General features: G+C 41.5%; 1 pseudogene; it reads right to left on the minus strand.

Annotated features, from left to right (window-relative positions):
• Window positions 1-10,174: 10,174 nt before the first annotated feature.
• On the minus strand, window positions 10,175-14,024 carry LOC101697299 (structural maintenance of chromosomes protein 1A pseudogene; annotated as a pseudogene).
• Window positions 14,025-16,159: the final 2,135 nt, after the last annotated feature.

A 16,159-nucleotide genomic window follows, 5' to 3' on the forward strand; every position in this document is an offset into this window, starting at 1 on the left:
CTGAGAATGGAACCAAAGGAGAGGAAGATGGAAGAGAGAAATGCAGCAAATGAGACAGTTTTGGTGACATTGCTTTGGCCCCTGCCTCAGGCTGTTTGAAGATAGTCTAAATCTGGACTTTTATTACATGAGCAAAAAAATTCTTTTTTCTTTTCTTTAATCCAATTTGACATGTATTTCTTTTATTTTTGACCCAAGAAGGCCTGAACAATACATTAAGCATCTCCCCAAAGAGAAAACTCTTGAGTATTTGGTTAAGAAATATGGACTTTAGGGAGACTTAGTGTTCAGTGATGCATTTATTATTGTGTCTCCAGTACCAAGTCCTTTACCTAGCACTTCATGAACCCTATTTAAGCATTTGGTGTCTGAAAGATTTTTTTTTTATTTTTCCAGTCCTATCTTGATTCACATCATTAGTGAGAATTCTACTTTCTGAATTCAGTTAAGATAATTTACTTGTTTATTTTTCTTGGGATCTTATGTTGGTAGATTAACGTTTTACAAAACCTCTTGGCATTTTGGTGCAGGCTCAGGCTGAGCATGCCTGTGCCTGGGACATGGGACAGTACAGGTGGACTCCTGTAGGTCCCCAGGGAGCTCACTGGTTCCTGTGCTCCTAATTCCCTTCCCCTTGGAGTCTTCTTGCACTTCCCCAGGAAGCTTCTGGAGCAGACAGGGGTTATTTTTGACTCAGACTCATCTTGTCAAGCTCACTGCCACCTCCAGTTTGCAGGCTGGCAGTCCTGAGGCAGCCACAGGAGCCTTGTGCCCAATGGGCAGCTATTCTGGGATACTGGTACTTGACATTCACAGAGGCTTCCTGGCTGACTCACGGCCCAATTGAGCCCCTGCTGTGCTGGGCCTGAGAGGCTCAGCAGCCTGTTTTGATGGCCCTAATCAAAGAGTGACATCCTAAAATCTAGTAGTCAGCCCTGCTGACTGGACTGGGAAGCAATTGTGGGCTACTAAATTTAACTACAGCCACTTTAGAAAATTGAAGCTGGGAGGGTTTAAAATTTGAAACTGGGGATATTCTTTATTTTTCTTTCTCTCTCTTTTTTTTCTTCTAATGTTTGAACTGACTGGCTGAGTTAAATTCTGGTTGAATTCTTTCTTACAAGCAGTGTGATCTTGGGAGAGTTATTTTATTACTGTGATCCCTAATCATTCTCCCTTTCCCTGCTACTGGTCAAATGGCAGTAACAACCCCACACAGTACGGTTCTTTACTAGATTAGAAATTGACTTATCTAAGTTAATTGACTTGTCTGATCAGTGCCTGCCATTTTTTTATGATCAGTCTTTCATTCTTCCCACTGAATTTCCAGCGTCTAGTAAGGGCCTACCACCTAGTAGGTGCACACTTACTACTGAGAGAACAGATCAATAGAGAATGAATGAATGGTTGAAGGTTGACACCATAGCCATTATTCTTTCTCTCCTTTCCTACTTTAATCTATTCAATGAGTTTGATGATCCACATCAACATGATCAGTATGATTGCACATACTGAAAGTTTTGTATTAGCCTCCATCCTAAGTTCCATTCAAGGATTTATCCACTTTCCATCCTGGCCATCCTATGTTAATTCAGCCCTTTCTCATCTGTCTTCTCTTCTAACCGATTCCAGCCATGCCTCAGAAACCCCCAGGCTCTGACTCTTTCCTCTTGGGGCCCACTGCTCTGAAAGCTGTTTTACATATAACCCTCTCCCAGAGAGCTTCTGCTTAAAGAGGTTCCTGGGGCCACTCCAGGATTGCCCAGAGGCTCAGCTCTCTCTGCCCATCAGGGGAGGAAGTGGTCTCCCTCTCAATCAATGGATGGAAACCTACAGCTCAGAATCCTCCAGGGAAAAATCAGTGTCTTTGACAATGCATCTCCACCTTCTTATTCAGGTCTTCTTCACAAGGCCCTTTCCTCCAGATTGCCAACTCGAGCCCCTGCCCCAGAATACTCATTTCTAGACACATGGAAGCATTTATAGTTATTATAGCAGTATTATTATTCATCATATCAACCTTCTCTGAACCTAGATTATGTTTTGCTAGTTCCTACAGATAACAATTCAAATCCACTCAAGTCATAACAAAAACAAGCTGCAGCAATGACTAGGGTAGCACAACAAACATGCTAAGAAGAGAACCCTAACAGCTGACTTGAGGACTACCCAGAGCAGGTCCTCTTCCCATGTGCTCTGCCCCTCATGCTTCTCACACCAGCTAAGTGAGTCAGGAAGTCCTGTTGTCCCATTGAATGGATTAGGAAACCAAGGCCTAGAGAAGGTAAGAAATGCCAACAGTTACAAAGTACAGAAGCAGAAAGAGAATCCACAAATTCTCATTCTCAGAGCCTTGGGACCTCGGCTTTTAGAACCTCAGATTTCTCATCTTTTAGTAATTCACAACCTTATCTCAGTCAATGAAGAAGATTAAGTAAGGTGATACTGGTAAAGCACTTAGCATAGTGTCCAGCACATAGCACAGAATAATTGTCAATGGAGGTGATGGTGATGATGATGACTATGAATTGTCATAGGAAATACTCATTCACTCTTTGGATTCTTCTCTAGCTTTTCAGGCTAAAAGGCCTGTGACCTTCATTATTTTACTGCCTAATAGTCTCTGTGTTTATATTTTGTCTCTTCAGAAGCCCATAAATTTGCTCACAACAAACAGCAAATCAAGCAAAAGGAAAACAAAACCAAACTTATCCCTGGTTTAAAATTTTGTTCTTCAGGTGTCTCAGTTTCTGGAACAGGAGGCTTAGGTTCCCCCAATCCCTTCCAAATATGACAACTTCTAATTCTATAAATATGCTCCCACACCCTGCAAAAATTCATCTTGCACATAAGAACCACTCAATGAACAGGCATTCAATTCTTCACATCAAGAAGTGAAATCTCAGGTATAGTGGAGGTTCTTTAATTTTTACTTTCGTAAAGGAGGAGGAAATATATGCCTCTGAGTTACAGGGTACATTACAGACTGAAGATCTCAGTTGACAGAACTGGAAAGTAAAGAATTTATAGGTGGTAGAAATTATGTGAGCTTCAAAAAGTAGGAAGTTACTTTCCCAAGGAGTCCTCAGCTTTCTCTTTCTTATGTTTTTTAGTGGGCTCCAACTGTGAGCCAAACCTCACATTAAAGCCTAAACTTCAAAATTTCCCACTCTGTACATTTTATCATGTTGGCGATTGTCTCTCTTGTGACATTCTGAAAGAACACCCATGTAAAGCATATCTAGGGAAGTGTAAACTCTGCCTTGCAGGCTGGTCCATACATTTTTGAAATTTTGAGGTAGTTATAGATTCGCTTGCAGTTGTGAGAAATAGCGCAGAGAAAGAGCATATACATAGAGTTCTTCAAAAGTAGCATTCTCTGACACATAAATATGACATACAGAGGTAGTTCTTGTTCATTTCAAGCATGGCTAGGTCCAGGGTACAAAATAATGGCACCCCACCTCAATCTTAGTTTCCACAGGTATTATTCTGTTTCACCCTGTGGACACTATTTTTTAGGGAGCTCTTTCCTTACAGTACGGAAATAGCTCCTGGCAGGCCAGGAAGCATATTCTTATAGTTTAACAATCCCAGGGGAGTTATGCAAACTGAAATCCTAGGGTACAGCTTTACTGGCATAGCTCTCATTACTGAGCATAAAGCCACGGGCAGCAGGAGACAATTCTCTGTCTCCCAAGCCTGGGAAGAGGTATAAAGTCAGTTTCACTTTAACAATAGACACAGAGAGGACAAGGGGAGTGGGTTCCTGAGAGAAAACCAGGGCAACCCTTGACTTCTTCAGCTTTTTATTCTTTCTTTATGCATGAGGAGACCCCAGCCCTCATGTCCATACCTACATCATGGGAGCTCAGCACGAAGGACAGAAAGGAAAACAGTCTGAAGTGAAGAATAGAAACAGAGGCAGATGAGATCTCCCAAGGAAGGTCAGAGAATAAATACACCAGAGAAATAACCTCCAATAACCACATGATTTCAGACCCCCCATACTGCTCTCCCCTACCCAACTCTGTTTGTCCCAAGGCCCCTAGGTTGGGAGGGTTGGGGAAGATGACTGAGTCCTCTGTCAAAGTTACAAATGGATCCCTTCCTTGGTCATGTATCTAAGTTTCCTAGAACTCAGATTTCTAAAAAACGGACCCCTACAAAGGAGTTAACTTGAATGTATAATAGTCACTTAGCATTAATAAACAAGAACATTCTTGACTTCACCTAAACACATGACAAATATAATTTTAGATGCTGTGAAAGTTCATGGAAGGAACTCTATTTTGCAAGGCTGGGCCATTAGAAAACTCCCTGTGCAGTCCCTCAAGCAGTCAGTTTGTTGTAAAGGCTTGTTCTTTACAGAAATAAGTGCACTGAAAATTAAATGAATTTTAAGCTCAAACTGCTTCAATTTTCCTCTGTGCCAGATAAGCTGTATAATTATTGGTAATGATGAGTATCCAAATATTTGTTTAAAAAGCAATTTAAAGCTTCTTATTTATATTCATGAGTTATTAAGTAGCTGCAGAGTTTTGGGGTACTTTTTCCCCTTAGCATAATGATTAATTGAAGTTTTAATTCAGATTTAAAAGATATTTTTCCAATTTTGCCTGGACTGCTGTCTTTTTTCTCTAGAAATAAAAATTATCTACTGTAGGAATATATAAAGGGGATAAAAGAAGGAAGTTGGAAGTTCTGACATTACTGTTTGCATTAGTTTGCTTCCCATCACTGAGACATAATACCCAATCCCTCCAATTTAAAAAGATGCTCATTTTGACGTATAGTTTAGTGCAAAATTGTCAAAATGGCCTTATTACCAAAACTGATATACAGATGTAATGCAATCTAAATACCAACTGCATTCCTCACAGAGATAGAGAAAACAATCCTAAAATTTATATGGAACCAGAAAAGGCCTAGATTAGCAAAAGCAATCATAGAACAGCAAAAACAGGAGGCATCACAATTCCAGATTTTAAATTATATTACAAAGCTACAGTGATTAAAAACAGCATGGTACTGGCACAAAAACAGACAAGTGGATCAATAAACAGAAGAGAGGATGCAGAAACAACCCTAGTCATATTCAGCTATCTGATATTTGACAAAGGGGCCAAAAGTATATGTTGGAGAAAAGATATCCTCTTTAGTAAATGATACTGAGGAAAGTGGCTGTACAAATGGAGAAGACTGAATCTAGACTTATATCTCTAGACCATGTATTAAACCGAAATAATAATGGATCAAAGATTTAAATGTTAAAATGAACAATCTGATGGAAAATATAATAGGTAAAACCCTTGAAGACAAAAGCATAGGCAAGGACTTCATGAACAGAACCTGAATTGGACAAGAAATAAAACCAAGAATCAAGAAATGACATCAAGTCAAATTAAAAACTTTCTGCATCACAAAGGAAACAACCAACAGAGTGAACCACCTACAGAATAAGAAAAAACTTTGCCAGCTACACCTGAGACACAATATTAATATCTGGAACATATAAAGAACTCAAAAAGTAGACTTCTAAAATAAAAGACTCAACCAAAAAATTGGCAAGTGAAATGAATAGACACCTCTCCGAGAGAGGTACAGATGGCCAATAAATACATAAAATGTTCAATATCTCTGGCCCTTAGAGAAATGCTAATTAAAACAATACTGGACTTGAGATTTTGATCCTCCTGCCTCAGCCTCAGGGTGCTGGTTTTACTGGCAAGCACTACCATGTCTACCTCATGTGTTTATTTTTTTTTTAACAGAAGACTAAATGGTGTCTTGGTTTTTCAGTTCTCTGAGGATACCTGAAGTACTTGGAAGGTATAGGGAAGCACATAGATGCACATTTTATCACCCCCCCACACACACACAAGTACCACTCACTATAAGCTCTTAAAATGTCCTTTTGAGGAGACGGCCATTGCAACCAGAGAAATGACTCTAGTTCTCAGTCTAAAGAATTATGATGGATTTAGCTTAGTGATTTAGCTCAGTGGTTCTGCTGCCTGCCTCGCAAGCACAAGGTCCCGAGTTCAATCCCCGGTACCTCTCCCCACAAAAAAAAAGAATTATGAGGGAAAAAAGCCTCCTCTGCTCAAAGGAAAAGATACAGTGTAGCAATGCATTTTCTCCTAAACTCTTTGTGGCAAAGACTAGTGGCATGCACACCAAACCCATTTCATTTTCTTCCTATGTACAACTAGACTACAATACATTTCTGAGTCTTTTTAGCAATTACAGAGGTGGTTATAGGACTAAGCTATGATCAGTGGTATGGAAGAAAGTGATATATTCCACTTCTATGTCTGACCCATCAGACACACTTAATAGTTTCTATTCTGTCAGCTGTTTGGAGAGGAATTATGGCTCTTGAGATAATGGTATAGCCTAGGACCCTAAATTACTGCATAACTCAGAAACCCTCTCTAAATTCCCTGATTTTGTTGGGATATGGCATGAGTGTGAGTTTTTTTTCTTGTGTTAAGACATTGATTTTCTGTGTTTCTAGATAACTTTGGACATTTTTCAGCTACTAGCAATGCCAATCAATGTTTTAATACGGCAACAGCTTATCCAGCTTTTTCCAGATGCCTGTAGTTTGGTCACCATAGCTGGTTGCTTACTAGAGATTTGTTGTACTTTATCACTTACTCGTACTATCCAATATATAAGTATTCAGGAGATATTTTGAAGGATAGTCTTCTAGTGTCATAAAATCTATAGATATGATTCAAACAAGCTTTTGGAGGAAGTAGGCTCACTGGATGCTAAATTCCTAGTCTCCCAGGAGCATCCACCTGTGAGTTCTCTATTAAGCTCCAATCGGGGGGAATGGATGCTGGACTAAGGCCAGAACAAGCTGGAGTCAGGGAGTTACTTACAGTCTTGTGGGAGTTTAAAAGTGGGGACTCATCACTACGGATGCAAATATTCTTCTTGTATCACATTTTTTTGTTTCCTGTTTAAATATTTTATTTAAAATTAATACACTTGTTTCTTGCCTTGGTGACAGGTGGCGAGATGGTAACACTCCCTTCCTGTATAGACATAAGAGGAAAAATGAACATGCATCGTCTGGAGGGGAGGGAAGAGGAAAAGATTATTTGGAGAACAGGCTCTACACACTGAATTATCCAAGAGGACAAATTTGTGCTATTGGAAAAGTCACAGCTTTGAGCCCTGGGGTGTACGGTGGAAGGAAGGTTTACAGAAAGGAGGATGCTCATGCAAGCATCCTTGGGTCCATTCAGAGTTTCAGATTTTCGTTGGAGCCTCTTCCCCTTCTAGTCCATGGGGAATGGGCAGATACAGTGCCCACCTTTAATGCTTACGTACAGATAAGCTATCTTTTTCTTAGTTGAAATAGGTGGCAATCTTCAAAAGATGCCCACAAATCCTGAGCAGAAAAAAGGGAACTCAGCACACATATGAAACTTCAAATGGTCAACTCTCAGGTTGCAGGGTTGTGCTGTTCTGAGGGATTAGCGTTTAGAAAGTTTGTTTGGATTCCCTGCTTCTGAGATAGAGCTTCATCTCTCTGACAGGAGACCCCTCCCCTTTCTCCTCATTTATCTTTTTTTATTTTTGTACTGAGGATTGAACCCATGGCATTCACAGTAACACGCATTTCCAGACCTTTTTAAATTTTTATTTTGAGACAGGTTTTTGCTGAGTTACTTAGGCTGGGCTCGAACTTGTGACCCTCCTGCCTAACCACCCCAGAAGGACAGAGTGCTGGGATTACAGGCCTATGCCACAGCGGTGAGCTGTAAGTTCCTTCTTAGGGAATCTTTGCCAGAAAGTTGTTTCACAGATAAGACAAAGGCCTATCCCTTTCTCATCCAGGACCAGAGAATGTGCAACTTTCTTCACTTTCGAATCAGGGTTACCTCTGTCAGTTTTCTTCTCAGTCCAGTAGACAGTCTCATTTCTCCAGTTACAGGATTTACTTCTGGCTTCAAGTTCAACTTCGCCCTATGTACATAGAAAATAAAGTAACTTTTCTTATTGGTCTAACAACTTTAAATTACTTTGAGGAAATAGGTGCAAAAGGATATAGAGTTAAGGTAAATCCCTTTATACCATGCTAGAGTTTGAATTTTTCTCCCAAACATTAGCAACTCTTAACATTTTCTTAGATGTTTTGCATTGAACTACTGTGTAAGAGTTGGTATGTGTTAGGCGTGGTTCTAGGCAGGGCCTACTGCACTGACCTGCAGGGTAACCTGATGGGTTTGGAACTATCACCATCATAATGATCCTGGCCCAGAGGGTTATCATATCTCCCGATGACTCTTACCATAACCTTTTAACTAGCCTCCTTTCTTCTTCCCTTTTCTTATTTACTATTTTCTCTGAAAAGCAATTAGGCTAAGCTTGCTAAAATATAAGTAAGATTACGTTATGTCTGTGCTTAAAGCTTTTTTTTTTTTTAGGAATGCTCCTATGTAGTATTTTATAACAACAAAAACTAAAAAGAGTTTTAATGTCCCTCACAAGAGAAATGGGAAGTAAAATGTGTAGATTCACATGATCGCAATCTATACAACCATTACAGAGGATGGATTGATTTGCACTTAGCAACATGCACAGATCTCAAAAACATTGTTCAGTAAAGAAAGCAAATCGGAGAACAATTCAATATGACATTTGCATTAGATACAAAACATTCTCAGTGAATTCATATATGTATGTAGAACTATTGAAACAAAGTCTAGATGGAAGTACAATAAACATAATAGCAGTTAAGGGGGGAAGGAGCAGGAAGGGGAGTAGTTGGTAGTTTAATGAGACTACCTTTACCTATAACAACCTAATTTCTTAAAGAGATGGATTCATGCATTACTTCAATAATTAGGACTTTTTTTTTGGAAGTGCTAAGGATGGAACCCAGGGCCTTGTGCATGCTAAGCACGTGATATGCCACTGAGCTACATCACCAGCCCTGATTTAACTCTTAAAAAGCAATACACAGATTAAGATAAGACAAGTATACTAATGTGTGGGAATGACTAAAGGCTGAACTCATCACACCTGGCTTTGCTACTTCTGCACAGTCCTTGTAGCTAATGAGGTTAGTTCCCAATAAGAACCACTTGTTAGGCTGGGATGTGGCTCAGGCTACCTTTCCCTCTAGTTCCTCACATCCCATCTTGGGGTCTAGGTACCTGGTTGCACAAATGGTTGAAGCTAGAGGCTTTCTAAGGCCCTCCACTTATCAGGTAAGCCCCTATCAGTGCTCTGAAACTTTCCCAGTAACCAGGGCATTTCAGTACCTCCCAGATTTGGAGGTCCCTTCTGTCCCTTGAGAAAGCTTGTATTCTGAGGGGTCAGCACCTAGTGGGCTCCACACATGGATAAGGCTCCAGTGGGGAGCTTGACATTATTAAACCCTACGAGGTAGGTAATATTGTTAGCCTCATTTTACAGATGAGAGAACTGAGGCACAGAAAGGTCAAATGATTTGCCCAGTGCCAAACAACTAGTAAGTGATAAAAAATGGGACCAGAACCCTTAACTGTCTGTCCCTAGAGCTCATGCTCAGCTCCTAGTGCCTGACTAGATCCTACCAATTTATCAAGGTCCAGCTCAAATCTGACTTTCTCTAGGAAGTCTGGAGATCATCCTCTTCTCATATTTGAAGTACTTAAGACACTTGGCTAACTGTAGTAATTCATGAACCCATTGTATTTCCTACCAGGAGGACAGAGAGATGTCAAATTCAACTCAGTATTCTAAGCTTAGAGGTTGACAAATAAAAGGTGTTCAGTATATGTTTGATATGTACACAAATGAATGAGTACAGTGAATGAGGGCACTTTCTGGTGACAGCCTAAGACTCTTATGAGGAACTCAGAACTTTCGTCCAGCTCTGGGGTGCTGTCATCCTAAGCTCTCTTTGGAATCAAATTCAGCCTAGGCCTCTTCAAAGATAGGTCTCCAATATATTTTATTATTTTGCAAACATACCCACATGCATACAGGCAAACACACATATGCACACATACATACCCACACACACACATGGGGAAGGGACTCATGATTATGGAGGGAACTGGGAGGGGGATGGACTGATAGCCCTGTTCAGCTCAGCTCAGCACCTCCTTCCAGGGGCCAGGATGCCCCCCATAGCTCAGGAATTTTGCTGCAGACCTAACATGACCTTTGGTCCTCTTCATGCTTCAGAGCAGAATCTAAATCCCATGATTACACCAAACAAGGCTAGGTGGGATAGGAAAGGTGGGAGCCAAATATCCAGAGATTGAGAGAGGGGCAGTTTGGGATCCAGACAGGATGGAAAGACAGAACTACTGCTACTGTTCATTGGGGTTTGGGTTGGCATCTGGGTACTTGGTGAGGTCTAAGGTCAGGACTTTGCTGATCACACAGTCCCCTTGCTCAGGATAGACTCCAATGAGGTTCTCAGCCTTGGTGTAGAACTCCTCCTTGAGAGAGATGACAATGGCCTGGAAGTTGCAAGTCAACTGCTCCTTGATGTAATTTGCCACCTTGCCAATGTTGGTGTTATCCAAGCCAGCATCAATCTCATCTAGGACAAAGAAGGGGGCTGGCTTGTAGCTAAGAATGACAAAGAGGAGGGCCAGAGCTACTACTGTCTTCTCTCCCCCTGACAAGTTATCTATAGGCCAGAAGTGTTTGCCAGGAGCCACACAGTTGTAGTTGATGCCATCTAAGTAGGGTTCCTCAGGGTTCTCAGGGCCCAGGAATGCCTGGGCACTGCTGTTGAGGGACAGAGCCTTATAGATTTCATTAATGATGGTTGCCACAGATTCAAAACAAGCATTGAAATGATCAAAGTGCTCCTTCTTAATCTGTTCAAATGCCTTCTTGGCCTTTGTTGCTTGCTTTCGGGCTGCCTCAAACTCATCTGAGGTTTACTGGAACTTGTCTGCGACACTTTCCAGCTTTTCCATGGCCTACATGTTGGGGGCAGCAATATGCTGAAGCACACTTTGCTGCTGCTCATTTAGCTTCTTCTGCAATATGTTCACCTCCTGTTTGATCTCTTCCTCAGCCTGGGCATCCTTGAGATCCTCACAAAGGTCACCATAGTCAATCTTGATGAGGGCCTCTCTTGCATAGATATTGGAAGTTCTCTGGGAACCACTCATTGGATCTTCTCCCTGAGAGCTACTCTCTTCCTGACTAATATCATCCATGGTACCATTTGAGAGTGGCAACTTGATGTCCTGCATCTTGCATGCCTGTAGCAAGTTGTGGTGGTCACTGCACTTCTGTTCAAGCTTGGTTTCATTGTCTGTCACCTCCTTCTGTAAATGAGTCATTTCCTTGTCAGCCCCTCCCAGTTTCTTACGGATCTCCTCCATCTTGTGATTCTTGTCATTTACTTCTGACTTCTTGGGCAAGTGCTGATTCTTCAGGTTTTGTAGCTGAGCCATCTATGATCTTCTATGATCTTCATGTGTCTTTGTTCCTCCTTCTTGAGCCTTTCTATCTCATTTTCATCTTTTTTCACTGTCTGCTCCTACATGTGTACTTTATCCTGGTCTTCCTTCAGTTGGTTCTTTTCAAAATCCAACTGGATCCCCAAGCAAGTCTTCTGATTCTCAAACTCCAAACACTTCTTGGCAATTTCATTCTGCTATTTCACATTTTCCTTCTCAAATTCTCGGATATTGCATACACCAATCTCCTGACAGAACTCTTCAAACACCTCATCCTCCACCTGATTCATCTTCTCCTTTAAGTCCTTCATTTCCCTCTCTCAGCTCTGGATGATCCACTTGATATCACTAATTCGAGGCCCAAAGTTGGCCAGTTCACTCTCCAGCTTGGATTTTTCTTGGAGATTCAGTGCCAGATGCCATGTCTTGGTCTATTCTAGGTCACTCTGTGAGTACTTGACCCGTATCTGCAGTCCATGGGCCTAAGACTGCACCTGACACAGTTCTGCCTCTTTCTGTTTTGCCTTTACCTGTTCTTTTAGTTCCTCTGTCAACCGCTCCTTTTTCTCTTTCAACTTGTCTACTGCTTGTTCATCCCAGCACTGAGCTTTGGCCTTCAAGTCACTGGGCCCACCAGAGATGACTCCTGACTTCTAGAACAGGGTCCCATCCAATGCGACTGTCTTGTGACACTGATGGTCTCCAAAGCCAATACAGCGGGCATCCTCTACATTGCCACAGACAAAGGCATTGCCACAAGCATACTGCAGAGCTTTTTTGATGTGAGGTGGCTCATAGCGAATCACATCAATCATTAACTTGGCCCCTTTCAGCTCCTGGAGTTTTTCATCTGTAGGTTTCACCTCTAGGTAGTCAAGAGGCAAGAAGGTCTCAGGCTCCCCATGCTGCTCCTTGAGCCTGTCTTCTCTGAGTCTACAATAATAGCATCTATGTTCTTGCCCAAAACCTTGTTCACAGCAATCTGATACTTCTTTTGTGTGGGCTGGCAGAGGTCAATAAGGCGGCCATACACAGAGCCAGGGTAAAGATGCTTGATGCTTTCCATTATCTCTACCTTTTGCTCCTGGCAGCTGCTCTCCTGGAGGTCAATGCGGGCATACCCCAACTGCTCCATCACCTGGGGCTCCTTATCGATCTTTATTGATCTTATCAGCTCCTTATTGATCTCATCGATCTGCTGCTTGGCCATCTCCACCTCCTCTGTCAGCTCTCCCTCTAGCTGTATTTGCTCCTCTAGGGACTGCTTGCTAGTGGTGATGTATTCCTCCAGCTTCTCAATCCGCTTCTGATTCTCTTCAATCTCCAGCAGCTTTTGCTTGATCTTGGCCTACTTTCTACTTTCTTCCACTCTTCCAGATGCAGGCGGTCTTGATCAGCTTTCTGGTCTCGATTGAACTTCTCTAGCTCCTGGGCCAAAGTGGCTACTCTCTTGCTGGCTTCTTCTTTTAACCAATGATATTTCTTCACCTGATTCTCCTCCAGGGTCAAGCCTCTGGCTTGACTCTGACTCCCCTCTTCCATTGGTTCCTTGAACTCCTGCCGCGCCTTCTCCACTGACAGCATTTCCTTCTCCAGCTCATCCATGTCACCTTTATGTTTCTTGTAGTGTTTCTGAGCATTCTGGAGGGACTTCTTGGCTGCTTCCACTTTCTTGATTTTGTGGGAAGTATTCTTTTTGGCTTTGATGTACTGAGGCTGCTTCTGATTCAGCTCTGAGTCCTTCTCCTTGATCTCCTTTTCAATCTGCTGCTCCTGCATCCTTTTGCCCAGCTCCTTCTTCTCCTTTAGCTCATCCTCAACCTTGTCCATACGCTTCTTGTCCTTCTCAGTCTCCTTGTTCTTTGAGGCTAGTTCCTTGTTGAGTGTCTCAATTTCTACTTCACTGTGGTAAAGCTTAAAGAGCTGCCGCTGTACCTGAGCTCACACCACTTCAGGCGCTGGTAGCAGTCTGCCTCTTCTTTCTCTTGTTTGGCCTCCTTGTGTTGAGCTGCTGTTTTTCTTACGATGGTAATTAAATTGCATGTCCTCTTCAGCCTTCACCATTTCCTTCTTTTGTTTATCATATTCCTGGGCCAGCTCCCCAGAGTGACTGATCTCTTCAAGCAGAGCCATCCTCTCTTTGGGGTTCTTCTTGGCAATAGATTCCACAGCACCCTGGAAGACAAGGGAGTTATGGGCTTTGATGAGAATGCCCAACGTCTCTAATTCCTCCCTGTACTCATGTAGCTGGACCACTTTGTTGTTGATCTTGTACTCAGAGGAACCACCTACAATGACACAGCAAAGGTGCAGTCTTCAGCACCCTCTTCAGAGTAGACCATGCTGACAAAGGCCCAATTAGCAGCTGGCTTGCCCACGGGCACTCCGTCGATTAGGTCCTGCAGCGTCTTTACCCACAGGTTGCTGTTTTTTTCACCTAGCACAAAGCTGATAGCATCCATGAGGTTTGACTTACCAGAGCCATTCGGTCCAATGATGGCGGTGAACCTCTGAAATGGTCCAATAATCTGCAGACCCTTGTATGATTTAAAGTTCTCCATCTCAAATCAATTTCAGGAAACCCATGATGGCGGGAACAGCGGCAGTGGGAAAGGCTCCACTGTATGCCCGGGAACTGGCTTAAAGTTTTTCAATGACAATTTAATCTCATGACGTCTTTAGAGTAGACTACAAGGTTCTATGTAAATGAAACCTCTGCAGCCTCTTTGACTTAGTTTCCTCTTGCTTTTTCTCTCATTTGCTGAGTTCTGGCCACATTCTCTTCCTTTCTACACCTTGGAACACAAGCCAAACACAGGGCTTTGACTGAGATCCTCTTCTCTCAGAATTCCAGAATGATCTACTCTTCTTGTACAACTTAAAACAGCAATCTGTCTCCAGATTTTTTACTCTTCCTTTCTTTATTTTTCTTCAGTGAGGTCTACAGCCCAACTGACACCTTACTTGTTTTATTTTCGGTACCAGGGATCGAACTCGGGACCTTGCTCTTGCAAGGCAGGTGGCAGAACCACTGAGCTAAATCCCTGCCCAGCTGATACCTTACTTTTAATCTTGAGGTACCATAAACAGAAGGCAAAGCTAAGTTCACATTGACTTCTGACCTACACAAAGCGTGAAATTATAAATTTATGTTGTTCTCAGATTTTAAATTTGTAGTAATTTGTTATACAATAGAAAACAAATACAACTCATTTAGTCAGTGTTTCCCAAATGTTGCAGAACTATTTAACAATCAACAAACACTTTTTACACTCCCAGAAAACATGTTTGGAATTCAGCTGGAGCAAATAAGAAAGTTCAGTTTCTATGGGACCCATAATGCAGAAATATTAAGATGTCTTAACCTACACATTTACATTCATGAAGCTGTGCAAACTCATGATCTATGTATTCATTTAATTCATTCTTTCAATACTTCTCCACCTTAAGCAATTTTTGATTCATAAGAAGTTGCATCATGTGTATAAGATGATCCTAGACATTCTTCACCCAAAGGTATCATCTTTGTAATATAGTACAATACCCAAACCAGAACACTTACATTGGTATACTCACAACATTTACTTAGATTTCACCAGTTTATGTGTACTCGTGTGTGTCTGATATGAGGTTAATATTCATAATATGTAAGAAATGCATACAGCTCAATAGCACAAAACAATACAAACAAAATAAAACAAAAAAAGTTGGAAAAGGATTCAAATTAACTCTTTTCCAAGAAAAGAGTCAAATGGCCAACAGATATACCATTTGGGCAGAACCGTTGGGCAGAATGATGCCCAACATCACTGGTCGCTAGTGATTGCTAATTACTGATCATCAGAGTCATCTTAATATCTTGAGAGGTGGAGAGACAAGGTCAAAAGTTTTCTAACTTAAATGAGCAACTGTGACATTGCTCTTGATGGAGTATGATATTTAGAAGACATATACATAGGTAATTAATGCAATGTGAACAGACGAAACACACAGGTTTGGCCTAGAGGGAACTTAGGGTTAGAACGTGAGATAAAAGTGAAAATGCTATCCTGTATCTCCAGAATCTGGACATAGATTAGCTGAGACCAGCTCTGGACGCAGGAACTCAAACTTCCCAGCTGATTGATTTAAACAAAGCAGTTTTAGGAGACAGGAAATCAAAGACCATGGGAGAAAAATTGTCATAAAGTTTTTGACAAGTGATCCAAATTGTCCAAAGGGTGTTAGTCTAATGAGCCCTTTTGAACTCATGTGTTTAAATCCACCTTGCAGCTACATTCCCAGGGTCTACGTCTATCTCTTCTTTATAGACTTTCTCTTAATAAATGCTTGAATCAGTGGACAAACAGAAAGAAAATAGGTGGTGATATTAACCAAATTGTGCTAAGGAACAACTTAATCTGATCAAAACTTACAAATGTTAGAAGCCAAATGTAAACAACACTAAAATGTTCAAGATACTCTTTTAAGCTCCACTTCATCATGAAGCTTACTTTACTGTTACAGAAAAAGTGGTCTTGAGCTGGTAGTTTCTCAAGGGTCATATGTAAAGATTTTGCACACATTCATAAGGATTTTGTGTGGTTGTGACAGGTTTCATGATGAAATCTTGGCATCCTCAGGGTAGCTGATGCTCCCTGACCAGTGATTAACAGCAACACATCATAAGCAAAGAAAACAGACTTTCATTATTTGCATTTCAGGGGAACTCTGGATGCACT

The sequence above is a fragment of the Heterocephalus glaber genome, unplaced genomic scaffold, assembly GCF_053883595.1.
Source record: "Heterocephalus glaber isolate CG9 unplaced genomic scaffold, H.glaber_assembly_v1.0 deba00000281, whole genome shotgun sequence".
In the NCBI taxonomy this organism is placed as follows: domain Eukaryota; kingdom Metazoa; phylum Chordata; class Mammalia; order Rodentia; family Bathyergidae; genus Heterocephalus; species Heterocephalus glaber.